Below are 14,134 nucleotides of genomic sequence, written 5' to 3'. Positions count from 1 at the left end.
CCAAACTATACAAACAGCTCATACAACTCAATATCGAAAAAACAAACAACCCAATCAAAAATGGGTAGAACACCTAAATAGATATTCTTTCAAAGAAGACATACAGATGGACAATAGGCACATGACAAGATGCTCAACATTGCTAATTATTAGATAAGTGCAAATCAAAACCACAATGAGGTACCACTTTACACCAGTCAGAATGGCTATCATTAAAAAGTCTACAAATAATAAATCCTGGAGAGGGTGTGGGGAAAAGGGAACCCTCTGACACTGTTGTTGGGAATGTAAATTGGTGCGGCCACTATGGAAAACAGCATGGAGGTTCCCAAAAAACTAAAAATAGAGCTACCATATGATCCAGCACTCCCACTCCTGGGCATATATCCCCAAAAGATGAAAACTCTAATTCAACAAGATACATGCACCCCAATGTTCATGGCAACACTATTTACAATAGCCAAGACATGGAAACAATCCAAGTGCCCATCAACAAATGATTGTTTTAAGATTATATATATATATATATATACACACACACACACACACACACACACACACACACACATACACAGTGGCATATTACTCAACCATAAAAAAGAATGAAATTCTGCCATTTTTAGCAATGTGGATGGACCTAGAGATTATCATACTAAGTAAAGTAAGTCAGACAGAGAAAGACAAATATTATATGATATCACGTATATGTAGAATCTAAAAAATAATACAAGTGAATCTAGATGTAAAACAGAAACAGACTCACAGACATGGAAAACAAATTTATGGTTACGAAAGAGGAAAGGGAGGGGGGAGGAATAAATTAGGAGTATGGGATTAACAGATACAAACTACTACACATAAAATAGATAAGCAAAAAGGGTTTACTATATAGCACAGAGAATTATATTCAATAACTTGTAATAACCTATAATGAAAAATAATGTGAATGTACATATTATATATATATATATATATAAATCACTTTGTTGTTGACATGAAACTAGTACAATATTGTAAATCAACTATATTTTAATTTTAAAAAGACATATTTTAAAGCCATAGCCATTAAAACTGTGGAATATGCCCAGAAATAGACAAGTATAGCCATGGAACAAATTACAAAGCTCAGAAGCAGATCCAATAATTGATGGGAACTACATATGTAACATAGATGCTGTCTCATGTCAGTGGAGGAAGAATGAATATATTTGTTGTGTTTTTCTTTGCATATACATTTGAACTTGGAGGAACAAAATAGGAAGTCTTAATCTTGTCATAGATCAAGCTATCATTTCTTATCAATATTTAATAATAATATGACATATTGATAACTGTTTCTCTCATTCCTTGTTTTATCTCTCACTTGATTGGAAACTCAGAAATCAGGGAGAAAGGAATTAACTGTGATTAAGTATTAACTTAATCTTAACATCTTATCTGTAAAATGAGAATAATAGTATTACTACTTCAACAAGTGCTGTGAGATTTAAATGAGTTAATGCATGTTAAATGCTGAGAGCAATCCTAGCTCAATAAATGTTCACTATTATAATTATCACACCATACTCCCTTGCTTATCAGACTATTTTGTTGGTGGTGCAAAAAATCCTGGTCAGATTTTATGGACCCCAGTCATTTCATCACTTACAAATGATTTAGAATAAGATGTAGATATCATTGTAACCCATATCCTTACCTATCACCAGCTTTATGTATTTCAAGACATGAAGGTGGGACCACTTTAACCCTAATTTATCTAGACAATGTAACAAATTTCATGATGGGGCCACTGTGCCTATTATGGTCAACAAATTTCTTTCCTGGTTCTGTGCTCCAAGTCACATATCCACATTAAGCTATACATAATTATTTTCCATCCATATGTGGTATTTAGACCAAAACATAAAATGTCCTTCCCACATTTGTCATTTTATTGAGCTGCATATATTTTCCCCCCAGCTTATTTTATGCTTTTGGAAATAATTTGCATTATTCAATTTATCACATTATTTCATTCTAAATCATTAGGAATAAAGAAGTAACTGGGACCCTCTGAGAATCAATGGAAATAAATTAATTTGACACTTCCTTTCTCACTGAAGGTCAGGATTGTTGTGATGTATCTATTAGCTATCATCTTGATGCCTGGGAGCAAGCACGGGCTTGAGAGCATTATTTGTGTTGGCTTATATTTCACTGCATTATACTTTGTGTACTATACTGTGCTTTGTTTCCTTAGCAACATCAATGCTTTCTGTTTTCAAAAGCAACATATTCAGTACTCTTAGGAGGACCATATTCTTGGATAGTACATTCTTAACAAGTGAACTGATTGGAAATTGATCACAGAGTATATCCAATTATATATATTTTTTGGTGTCTGATATGTCTATTAAATAGGTTAAAAAGATACATAAAACATAGTCTCTGACCTTGGGTGTCACAGAAATCTCGAGAGAGCTAGAAAAAATAGAAATTTGTTCAAGGTATACATTCAGTACAGGGAAGAAAGTGAGTTAGTTTTCAAGGGACATCGGGCAAGGCTTCACAGAGAATTCTCAGCTGATAATAGGGTTTTAAAGGATGAATACAAATTCCTTAACCAGACTGAGTCAAAAAAGACAACATGTTCAAAACTATTGAATTATGAAATAATATACTGTTTCTCAAGATTAAAAGACTGTACACATATTCACTAAAACTATTACTGACTATAAATACAAATGTGTACATTTAAAATATAAATATTTTATGCTGGTCAACTTGCTGCATAAAAAAATTACCTCAAAACTCAATGGCTTAAAACAACAGTAATTTATTATTGCTCATGTGTCTGCAAGTCCACTGGAGGTCTGCTGACAACCGATCTGGGCTGGGCTCAGGTAGGGCAACTCTGCTCTATGTGCTTCTCAACCTCCTCCTGTGACCAGTGTGCTACCTGAGCATGACCTCGTGGTAATGGCAGACATGTAAGAGGGCAAGAGGAAACACTGAAGTTTCTTAAAACCTAAGCACAGTACTATTTCCACCTTCTGTTATTGTCCCAAGCAAGTTACAGGGCCAAATCTCAAGTCAAGTGTCAGTGAAGTACACTCCACCCATGATGAAGCGATGGCAAGGGTGTACATGCTGGGATGGGTGAAGAATCAAGGTTATTAATAGAGTCTACTTTATACCTCCAGCAAGGATTTGCTGTAGCCTGCAACAAAAGGCATAGAAGGAGGTCTGCTACTAAAAGACCTGTCTAAATAGACCCCTTACAATAGAAACCCCAGGCCAAGGGAAACTTATAATCAGGTATGGGCATGAGTTCTGAGATTCCTGACAGTCAAAAGGAAAAAGAAAGAGGGAAAAGAAAATTTTCTTTGCAAAAGGGCAAAAAGAAAAATATGTCTGAGAAGGAAGAACATTAATTTGTGATAGAAACTAAGTACGTACATGTATATTGAACTCACCAGCACATTCACTATACATGCATGCATTCCCAAACATTGTATGGTTAGAAAATGGGCTATTATGTATAAGAAGATACATTCTTAATCTAAATAATCTTGTATGAGTCCATCATTCATTCTTTATCTCTCTCTCTCTCTCTTCTTCCCCCTAACTCTTGCAAATATGGCATAGCCTTTGTGTATAGGGTCCGTTTTAACTGTAAGGAACAGACTATCCCTTTTACCTCTAAAGAATCCCCTATTTTTCAGCCAGGAGAGAGCAGACAAAAATAACAGGCAGATTTTTTTCCATCTCCAGTGTCTGACTGGATGACAAAGAAGTCTGTTACTTTAGCCAAGTTGTCTGCCAACATTTTACTTTCTTCACTTGTTGTTTGTTGCCTGGTCGCAAGGAAAAAGCAAAACAAAACAATCTTCACCAAAATCTGGACCTTTTAGTCCCCACTTAATAAATATTTGAGTCAATATGTTGCTTCACATCCTGTGTGGGTTGGTATGAAAACCTGTTTTGCTGTCTTATACAGAAACAAACAAATATATGCCTTTGAGCTGATATCTGAAACAATGGTGATGCCCTGTGTGTGTGTATACTGTTTTAAACTTTCTCAAACAAGTGGCAACATGGTGAGGTTGAAAGGTTTTCATCTGTGACAGCCTCTGATTTTATTGCAGTTACTTACTCTCTGTGAACCTGAAACATCAGTTAATATACTTGAAACTTAATTCCTTCATTTGTAAAAGTGACAACAATAATATCTACCTCAAAGCATGGTTATGAGGATTAACATTGAGACCGTATGTGTGTGTGTGTGTGTGTCTGCCGGGATGAAAGTTGTAGCACGTGTTGGATATTTAGCAAATGTTTGACACCTTTCCCATATGAAGTCAGAAGAACTATGCCTTATTCATTCACTAAGCACATGACATGTGATGTATCAAACAGATTAACTTAAACAAAGAAAACTGAGCTATGAAATAATCAAGTACATTTCCAGTAGTCACACAGAGGAGACTCAAGACTAGAAACTACATTTCCTGGTTCTCAAACCATTGTTGTTCCATTGTTATACTTTCCATCCATTCATTCACTCATCAGTTGTACGTTTGCACCCACTCTGTACTAAATACTCTGCTAGACACTGTACATTTAAATAAGTAAAAGAGACTTACCCTCAACTAGCTTACAGTCTATAAGGCTACAAAAAGAGGAAAACAATTATATTACCCTGTAATAAAGCTTATAACAGAGGATTTGGTAAGAGATCAAGGAGAAAAGAACTAAAGTGATTTTGAGAAAATACCTGTGTCCATGGTTCTCTTTCTGAGAACTTCTTATAAACCTCTAGTTCTGTTGGGACCTGGCTGTTAATAAATGACACATCTTTCAAAAAGGTTAAACTGACAATTGTCTGAGAGTATTTTGTATGTTAAATCTACAGCAGTAAGTTTAAGACAAAATTAGAATGAATGGAACATTAAAAATTTGATATTTCCCATTAACTGGAATCTTTGATAAGAAAAAGATATTGTCATGCCAAATTTGTAGACACTCCGTCCCTACTTTAACTGTTGTCTGCCTTCTACCTTCCCCAATCCCACCGTCCCTTCAGCTGACCTCTGCCCACTTATTCTTGATGGCTAAATTTAGGTGTAACTTCTTCTAGCTCTTGTGGGACTTTAATTATCTATTTGGCTATCTTCAAAGATGTTTTGCATCTGAAATAATTGTAATCAAGTCTACCATGTACAGTTGTTTAGATTTCATACTACACATTGTAATCTATGTGAATGGCACCCCCTGATATTGTGAAGCATACAACCTACACAGCTATACCAGGCGTCCCTAAATTAAATCAAGCAGAGAAATTTCCTCTTCTCTCAAGTGCCTCTCTAATTTTATCAAACTCTTTTTAAAAAGTAATTATTGAGATTTTTGAAAATTGAAGTATAGTTAATTTACAATGTTGTGTTAGTTTCAAGTGTACAGCGAAGTGATTCAGTCACATATACATATATATTCTTTTTAAGATTCTTTTCCATTATAGGCTATTACAAGATATTCAGTATAGTTCCCTGTGCTACACAGTAGGTCCCTGTAGGTTATCTACTTTATATATAGTAGTGTGTATATGTTAATCCCAAACTCTTAATTTATCCCCCCCACCCCCTGCTATCCCCTTTGGCAGCCATAAGTTTGTTTTCTATGTCTGTGAGTCTATTTCTGTTTTGTAAATAAGTTCATTTGTATCACATTTTTAGGTTCCACATATAAATTATATCATAAGATATTTGTCTTTCTCTGCCAGACTTACTTCACTTAATATGACAATCTCTAGGTACATTCATATTGCTGCAAATGGCATTATTTCATTCTTTTTTATGGCTGAATAATATTCCGCTGTGTATATATACCACATATTCTTTATCCATTCATTTGTTGATGGTCATTTAGATTGCTTCCATGTCCCGGCTATTGTAAATAGTGCTGCTATGAAAATTGGGGTGCATGTGTCTTTTCAAATTAGAGTTCTCTTCAGATATATGTTCAGGAGTGGGATTGCAGGATCATATGGTAACTCTATTTTTATTTTTTAAACTACTGAAAATGCACACTGTAAGAAATAAATTCATGCAAAATAAACAAGTGTACATCTCTCTCATCCTCTACTTTTCTGAGCTCCTCCTCAGAGGTAATCACTATTAACTATTTCTTATTTCTCTTTCTCCCCTATACAGTGTTAAGTTTCAGTAGTAATTAACCTTTGAAATATCCTCACTTTCATGTCATTTACAAGTTACTTATTACATCCCCATTAAGACCACTCTCCTGACTCCAGACACACCTATCCACCTTCCACATTTCTTGTGTCTCAAAGCACTTAAAACTTACAACCAAAAACAAATCCATGATCTTTCCCTGCAAGCTTTTATCCTCTTCCAGTGCTCCCTAGCTCAGTGAATTCACTACCATCTACCCAATTAAACAAGTCAGAAACCTAGGAGCCATCTCAGACACTTTCTTCTTCCTCACTCTGACATCCTTCCCATCCTCCAAGTTCTGTCAGTTTTACCTTTTCCCTTTCTCCTCAACTTATCTCTCTTTCTACTTACACCACCACCAACAATCCAGCTACCATTATTTCTTATCTGAACTATTGTTATAACTTTCTTACTCATACGCTGATATCCAATATCTTACCCTGATTCATTATACACACTGCAGTCTGAAAGATCTTCTGGAAATGCAAATTCAGTATGTCACCTCCCTTCTTAAAAACCTTTGCATGTCCTCCCATTGTTTGTAGCACAGCCTAGGAGACCCTGTGTGATCTGACCTCTTCCAAACCTCCTAACCACATCTTCCCAACACTCACTGTTTCAGTCTTCTCATTTTAGTTACTCTGTTCCTCTTTCAATTTGCTGCTTCTTATTAAAATTATGTACCAGATTATTAGTCTTGGTAACACGTTTCAATGAAGACTGATAAGCAAGGCTTCCTGTCTCTCCTCTCATCCAGGGATTCCCACTTGGTCTCCTCAGGAGTTCATTCCATTCCAGTCGCTCAATGCATCAGTGTGGGCACTTGGGGATGGCCCAATCTGGAAAACTTTATGGAATGTGCACCTTATGCTATAATTGTCTAAAGCATAATATAATAGAGGAACAAATATTATGCAGCAGGTTTGTGAAAATAACATTCAGTTCCTTCTCACTACGGAGAAAGGCCTTAACTAGGTAAGACTAATGGAACAATTTCTGTTTTGTTCTGGTCTTAAGTCATCACTACATCACTCAAATTCTTCTGATCTCTTTCTGGGTCTTTCCCCCATGGTACCTAAGACAACCTCATTCTGAGGTACTGATGATTTGCAGCAGAGCTCTTCACACTATTTTACAGAAGATTCTTAACCTTTGCTCATGCTGTTCTTTAGTGTTTACTTCAAACGTTGAAGTTTCTTTAAAGAATTGATAAGGAGGCTTTGCTTCCAAGACACTAACAGGTGATAGGTAGAAAGTTACTAATTAGCACGTCTTGATTCTGAATATAGGATCCAACAGCTTTTTTTGTAGTCTGGGTACTCAGCCCAGCTGCCTCATTATTTTTCTCTTAGGATTTAGTATGTGGTTGTCTGTCTCCCTGTCTTAAAAACATTTCTTTTGGTATGGCATGAAAAAGTACTGTAAGACCCCTTGAGTTAGGAAGGTAAGTTCCTGACTGAGGTCCAAGATTAAAACAGAGTCCTTCATTGGGGAGATACCTGGACAACATTATATTTCCCATACAGCATCATTAAACATCCTCTTTGTGGCCCTAGTTCACGATTTTTTTATTGTTTAACCAGTACGTGCTGACAGACTTGTGGGTTGCAGGTCTGTCTGACTGCCAAGTGCACATTATTTCCATCAAGGTACATTACATTATATTCTCTAGGAGGAAAAGTTTTCAGTGATGCCAAGTGAGAGATTACTAGTTACATTTCTACCTGAATCTGCCATTATTTTAAGGATTAATTTTTTTCCCTCCAGTTAACAAATTGTTGTTATTCACCTCCGGTTTGGTATACCACATTTTCTGCCTTTCCAAATCTTACAGAATTTTCAAGATCTAATTTCTTTTTTCCAGCTAATATGCACTCCTTGTTGTTTTGAAATTTCATCAACTTTGGAGTTTGTTTATTTTTAATTTATTTTGTTCAGAAGAGTAGTTAGTGTCACTTGACAACAACCCTATAATCATCTAGTTTCTTAGATGGTTCTTTGTTTCTTTTTATTTAAATTGTTAATAACCTGCCAGATTAATAATGATTTTCCCTGAGGGCAGAAGCTAGACCTTTTCTTCTATTGGATCCTCAGGATATAGCCAAAAACCTGGGCACAGATTTGGCATTTTATAAATAGTTGTTGCTTATTCTAACTTCAAGTGAATAAATACCCATCAAGTCATAGTCCTAAAGCATGCAAGGTGATGAAAGCTGGAAGAAGGCAGAGTGGTTTGTGATAAGCAATATCGTATATAAAATGTACAGAGGGGTTAAGAACATGGATTTTAGAGCCATACAGACCCCAGGGCAAATCCTGGCTATGCCACTGGATAATTATGTGACCTGGGTAGGGACTTCCCTGGTGGCGCAGTGGTTGAGAATCTGCCTGCCAATTCAGGGGACACGGGTTTTATCCCTGGTTTGGGAGGATCCCACATGCTACAGAGCAACTAAGCCCATGTGCCACAACTACTGAGTGCAAGTGCTACAACTACTGAAGCCCGCACACTCTGGGGCCTGTGCCCTGCAACAAGAGAAGCCACTGCAATGAGAAACCCATGCACCGCAACGAAGAGTAGACCCTGCTCGCTGCAACTAGAGAAAGCCCGCACGCAGCAATGAAGACCCAACGCAGCAAAAAAAAAAATTATGTGACCTGTGTAAATTAATTGACATCTCTAAGCCTTTGTCTTCTCATCTGTAAAATGCAGATAATAACATCTATCATATGGAGTTGTTATGAAAACTGAGTGAGATAATGCATGAAAGTCTAAGTGTAATATCTAGTTCTTAGTAAACACTTAACAAACGGTATATGTCTTAATGTTACTTATCATTAGTAGTATCAATATTAGTACTATTAATAGTATTAATGTCAATATTGAAAGAGCAATACCTTTGCATTTGCCTCTTATTCTGACAGTTATTATTTATGTGACCTTTGTCAGGTAAGGTCCTTTGAGATGCAGATGACAAGACGGGATGTACAAGAGACTTATTGTGGGAATGATTATGAAGGATAAAGATGGAGGGAATAGGAGAGGGTAGGTGATGTAGGTCTGACAGCTTTAAAAGGAGAGTAGGAATGAAGGAGCATCAGATAGAATCTCTGACTACAGTTCTGAGTATGGCCAGGCCAATGCCGAGCCTCAGAGCAAAAGTTGGAGGAATTCCACATGGGGCAGGAGTGGACTGGCTTTAGTGCCACTGCTGTGCTCAGTCATGGCCTGGGAGCAGCCTGAGTGAAGTGTGGTCTTGGCATGAATGTCAGTGTAGCTCTGAAGATGCAGCAACAGCATCATCTACACTACGTGCAGCAGATTTTCTTAAAAGGAGACCTGAACAATGTACCTCCATGCCAACCACTTGGTCTTAGACTCATTATTCTGTCTGTTAGAATCTTACTTTGTCATCTGTGACATGAGGAACACAATAAGTATTCCATGGAGATAGTGCAAGATTTCACTTAGATGATCCACGTAGAGTATCTGGAACATAGTCAAGTGCACAGAAAATGTCCATTCCTTTCCTTTCCCCCAGTTGCATCTTCTGTCTTTAACTTCTCATCCCTTAAAGATAGATTCCCAATCTTTTCTGAATACCTCCAGTGTGAAGTTTCCACCTAATAGATAAATATCTTAAAATCTTCACTTTTGCTTTGGTCATCCAATCTTTTGGCCAAACATACTAGAATCAAATTATTCATATAATGGCTCTGGCCTTTATCTAGACAGAAACAGTCTCACCAAAAAAAAAAAAAAAAACAATAAAAAACTATTCATATTTTGGCATTAGGTTTCTCTTTACTTGAGGGAATAAAGCTTGCTTCTCTTTGAGATTAAATACTTTATGAGAATGCTATGTTTTGAATGCTTTGTCCTATTCAAATCATTGGGGCACACTCAAGAAATAAAACTATTTAGGTCAGAGAATTTGAGTTGAGGGGAAAGATCACTATCTTGAGTCTATTGGAGTTCTTAGAAAAAAACTCTTCTGAATTCTAGCCCACCAATAGACCACACAAAGGGGCAGAGGTTGAAATAATTACATATCACACAGAGAAATTGAAAAAGAAAACATCAATAATGGGATTACAATTCTACAGAAGAATTTTTTACAAGCTATGGCAAGCAAAGACAGTTTTTAAATGATTCTTCCTATACACAATCTTATAAACATTGTTCTTCAGAGAAACACATTTGGCTTTTGCTTCTGCTTGATTTATAACCTTGTGATAACAAAGGTGTTGTGTAGCCTCAAAACCCTTTCATGGAGAAGCTTTCCCTCTCCCAGCTCCAAACACCACCAGTTTAAATTGGTTATTTTCCAAAAGTTTCACAATGTTGTGTGGTTGCCTTTGGGTGCCTTGACAAATAAACACAAGAAATAGTTTAATATTATTCTCTTGAGAAAGTTTCTCAATAAAGGATCTTTGTTCCATGGCTGACTTAGCAAGGCCAATTTTGACTGTACCAATTCATTCTGGATATTTATTTGAATTGAGTGTTGTTGAGTTCCATTCTATGACATGGAAGATACAGCACTCAGGTTCCTCTGATGGTCTGTTGACACTCTAAGTGGTCAGATTTCCTGCTAAAGATATTCTAAAGTTCCTTATCACTTACAGAAAAAAAGACAGATTATTTGGCCTAAGCTTCTCTTCTATTTAGAAAATCATCTTTTTTTTTAATGTCACTACTTAGTAAACATATTGAAAAATACAACGAACAACATAATAAGCACACATGTATCCAAAACCCAGCGTTGCCAAATCTTAACATTTAGCTATGACGGCATCAAGTCTTTTAAAAAATGACACTAATAATTAGAGCTAGAGTTGTAGGCTTCTGTGATAACTTCCTTCATCCCACTCCCTTTCTGCCCTTCCCAGAAGTAACCCATGTCCTGATTTTCTTTTCCTTTGTCACTGAAAATTTATATCTTATAAATTTTTTTTGAATTTTATTTTATATATTTTTTTATACAGCAGGTTCTTATTGGTCATCAATTTTATACACATCAGTGTATACATGTCAATCCCAATCTCCCAATTCATCCCACCACCACCCCCGCCGCCTGCCGCTTTCCCCCCTTGGTGTCCATACGTTTGTTCTCTACATCTGTGTCTCTAATTCTGCCCTGCAGACTGGCTCATCTGTACCATTTTTCTAGGTTCCACATATATGCGTTAATATATGATATTTTTCTCTTTCTGACTTACTTCACTCTGTATGACAGTCTCTAGATCCATCCACGTCTCAACAAATGACCCAATTTCATTCCTTTTTATGGCTGAGTAATATTCCATTGTATATATGTACCACATCTTCTTTATCCATTCGTCTGTCGATGGGCATTTAAGTTGCTTCCATGACCTGACTATTGTAAATAGTGCTGCAATGAACATTGGGGTGCATGTGTCTTTTTGAATTATGGTTTTCTCTGGGTATATGCCCAGTAGTGGGATTGCTGGATGATATGGCAATTCTATTTTTAGTTTTTTAAGGAACCTCCATATTCTTCTCCATACTGGCTGCATAAATTTACATTACCACCAACAGTGCAAGAGGGTTCCCTTTTCTCCACACCCTCTCCAGCATTTGTTGTTTGTAGATTTTCTGATGATGCCCATGCTCACAGATGTGAGGTGATACCTTTTTGTAATTTTGATTTGCATTTCTCTAATAATTAGTGATGTTGAGCAGCTTTTCATGTGCTTCTTGGCCATCTGTATGTCTTCTTTGGAGAAATATCTATTTAGGTCTTCTGCCCATTTTTGGATTGGGTTGTCTGTTTTTGTAATATTGAGCTGCATGAGCTGTTTATATATTTTGGAGATTAATCCTTTGTCTGTTGATTCATTTGCAAATATTTTCTCCCATTCTGAGGGTTGTCTTTTCATCTTGTTTACGGTTTCCTTTGCTGTGCAAAAGCTTTGAAGTTTCATTGTGTCACATTTGTTTATTTTTGTTTTTATTTCCATTACTCTAGGAGGTGGATCAAAAAAGATCTTGCTGTGATTAATGTCAAAGAGTGTTCTTCCTATGGTTTCCTTTGAGAGTTTTATAGTGTCCAGTCTTACATTTAGGTCTCGAATACATTTTTAGTTTATTTTTCTGTATGGTGTTAGGGAGTGTTCTAATTTCATTCTTTTACATGTAGCTGTCCAGTTTTCCCAGCACTACTTATTGAAGAGACTGTCTTTTCTCCATTGTATATACTTGCCTCCTTTGTCATAGATTAACTGATCATAGGTGCATGGATTTATCTCCGGGCTTTCTATCTTGTTCCATTGATCTATATTTCTATTTTGGTGCCAGTACCATATTGTCTTGATTACTGTAGCTTTGTTGTATAGTATGAAGTCAGGGAGTCTGATTCCTCCAGCTCCGCTTTTTTCCCCCAAGACTGCTTTGGCTATTCGGGGTCTTTTGTGTCTCCATACAAATTTTAAGACATTTTGTTCTAGTTCTGTAAAAAATGCCATTGGTAATTTGATACGGATTGCACTGAATCTGTAGATTGCTTTGGGTAATATAGTCATTTTCACAATATTGATTCTTCCAATCCAAGAACATGGTATATCTCTCCATCTGTTGGTATCATCTTTAATTTCTTTCATCAGTGTCTTATAGTTTTCTGCATACAAGTCTTTCATCTCCCTAGGTAGGTTTATTCCTAAGTATTTTATTCTTTTTGTTGCAATGGTAAATGGGAGTGTTTCCTTAATTCTTCTTTAAGAATTTTCATCATTAGTATATAGGAATGTAAGAGATTTCTGTGCATTAATTTTGTATCCTGCAACTTTACCAAATTCATTGATTAGATCTAGTAGTTTTCTGGTGGCATCTTTAGGATTCTCTATGTAGAGTATCACGTCATCTGCAAATGGTGACAGATTTTCTTCTTCTTTTCCAATTTGTATTCCTTTTAGTTCTTTTTCTTTTCTGATTGCGGTGGCTAGGACTTCCAAAAGTTTGTTGAATAATAGTGGCAAGAGTGGGCACCCTCGTCTTGTTCCTGATCTTAGAAGAAATGCTTTCAGATTTTCACCATTGAGAATGATGTTTGCTGTGGGTTTGTCGTATATGCGCTTTATGATGTTGAGGTAGGTTCCCCCTATGTCCACTTTCTGGAGAGTTTTTATCATAAACGGGTGTTGAATTTTGTCAAAAGCTTTTTCTGCATCTAATGAGATGACCATATGGTTTTTATTCTTCAATTTGTTAATATGGTGTATCACATTGATTGATTTGCATATATTGAAGAATCCTTGCATCCCTGGGATAAATCCCACTTGATCGTGGTGTACGATCCTTTTAATGTGTTGTTGGATTCTGTTTGCTAGTATTTTGTTGAGGATTTTTGCATCTATATTCATCAGTGATATTGGTCTGTAATTTTCTTTTTTTGTAGTATCTTTGTCTAGTTTTGGTATCAGGGTGATGGTGGCTTCATAGAATGAGTTTTGGAGTGTTCCTTCCTCTGCAATTTTTTGGAAGAGTTTGAGAAGAATGGGTGTTAGCTCTTCTCTAAATGTTTGATAGAATTCACCTGTGAAGCCATCTGGTCCTGGACTTTTGTTTGTTGGAAGATTTTTAATCACAGTTTCAATTTCATTACTTGTGTTTGGCCTGTTCATATTTTCTATTTCTTCCTGGTTCAGTCTTGGAAGGTTATACTTTTCTAAGAATTTGTACATTTCTTCCAGGTTTTCCATTTCATTGGCATAGAGTTGCTTGTAGTAGTCTCTTAGGATGCTTTGTATTTCTGCGGTGTCTTTTGTAACTTCTCCTATTTCATTTTTAATTTTATTGAGATGAGTGTGGCTAATGGTTTATCAATTTTGTTTATCTTCTCAAAGAACCAGCTTTTAGTTTTATTGATTTTTTCTATTGTTTTCTTTGCTTCTATTTC

At 36.2% G+C, this 14,134-nt stretch overlaps 1 long non-coding RNA gene across 1 annotated transcript; it reads right to left on the bottom strand.

The window, feature by feature from the left end:
* Positions 1-3,582: 3,582 nt before the first annotated feature.
* LOC309638815 lies at positions 3,583-8,854 on the bottom strand. Its single transcript, XR_014251319.1, has 2 exons — positions 4,757-8,854; positions 3,583-3,836 (listed from the first exon to the last, which is right to left on the bottom strand). It is a non-coding gene; the product is annotated as an uncharacterized lncRNA (long non-coding RNA).
* Between the last annotated feature and the right edge of the window lie 5,280 nt (positions 8,855-14,134).

The sequence above is a fragment of the Balaenoptera physalus genome (genome assembly GCF_965194825.1).
Source record: "Balaenoptera physalus genome assembly, chromosome: 1".
In the NCBI taxonomy this organism is placed as follows: Eukaryota; Metazoa; Chordata; class Mammalia; order Artiodactyla; family Balaenopteridae; genus Balaenoptera; species Balaenoptera physalus.
Note: the sequence above shows the minus strand (reverse complement) of the source record. Positions and strands in the feature narration are given on the sequence as shown.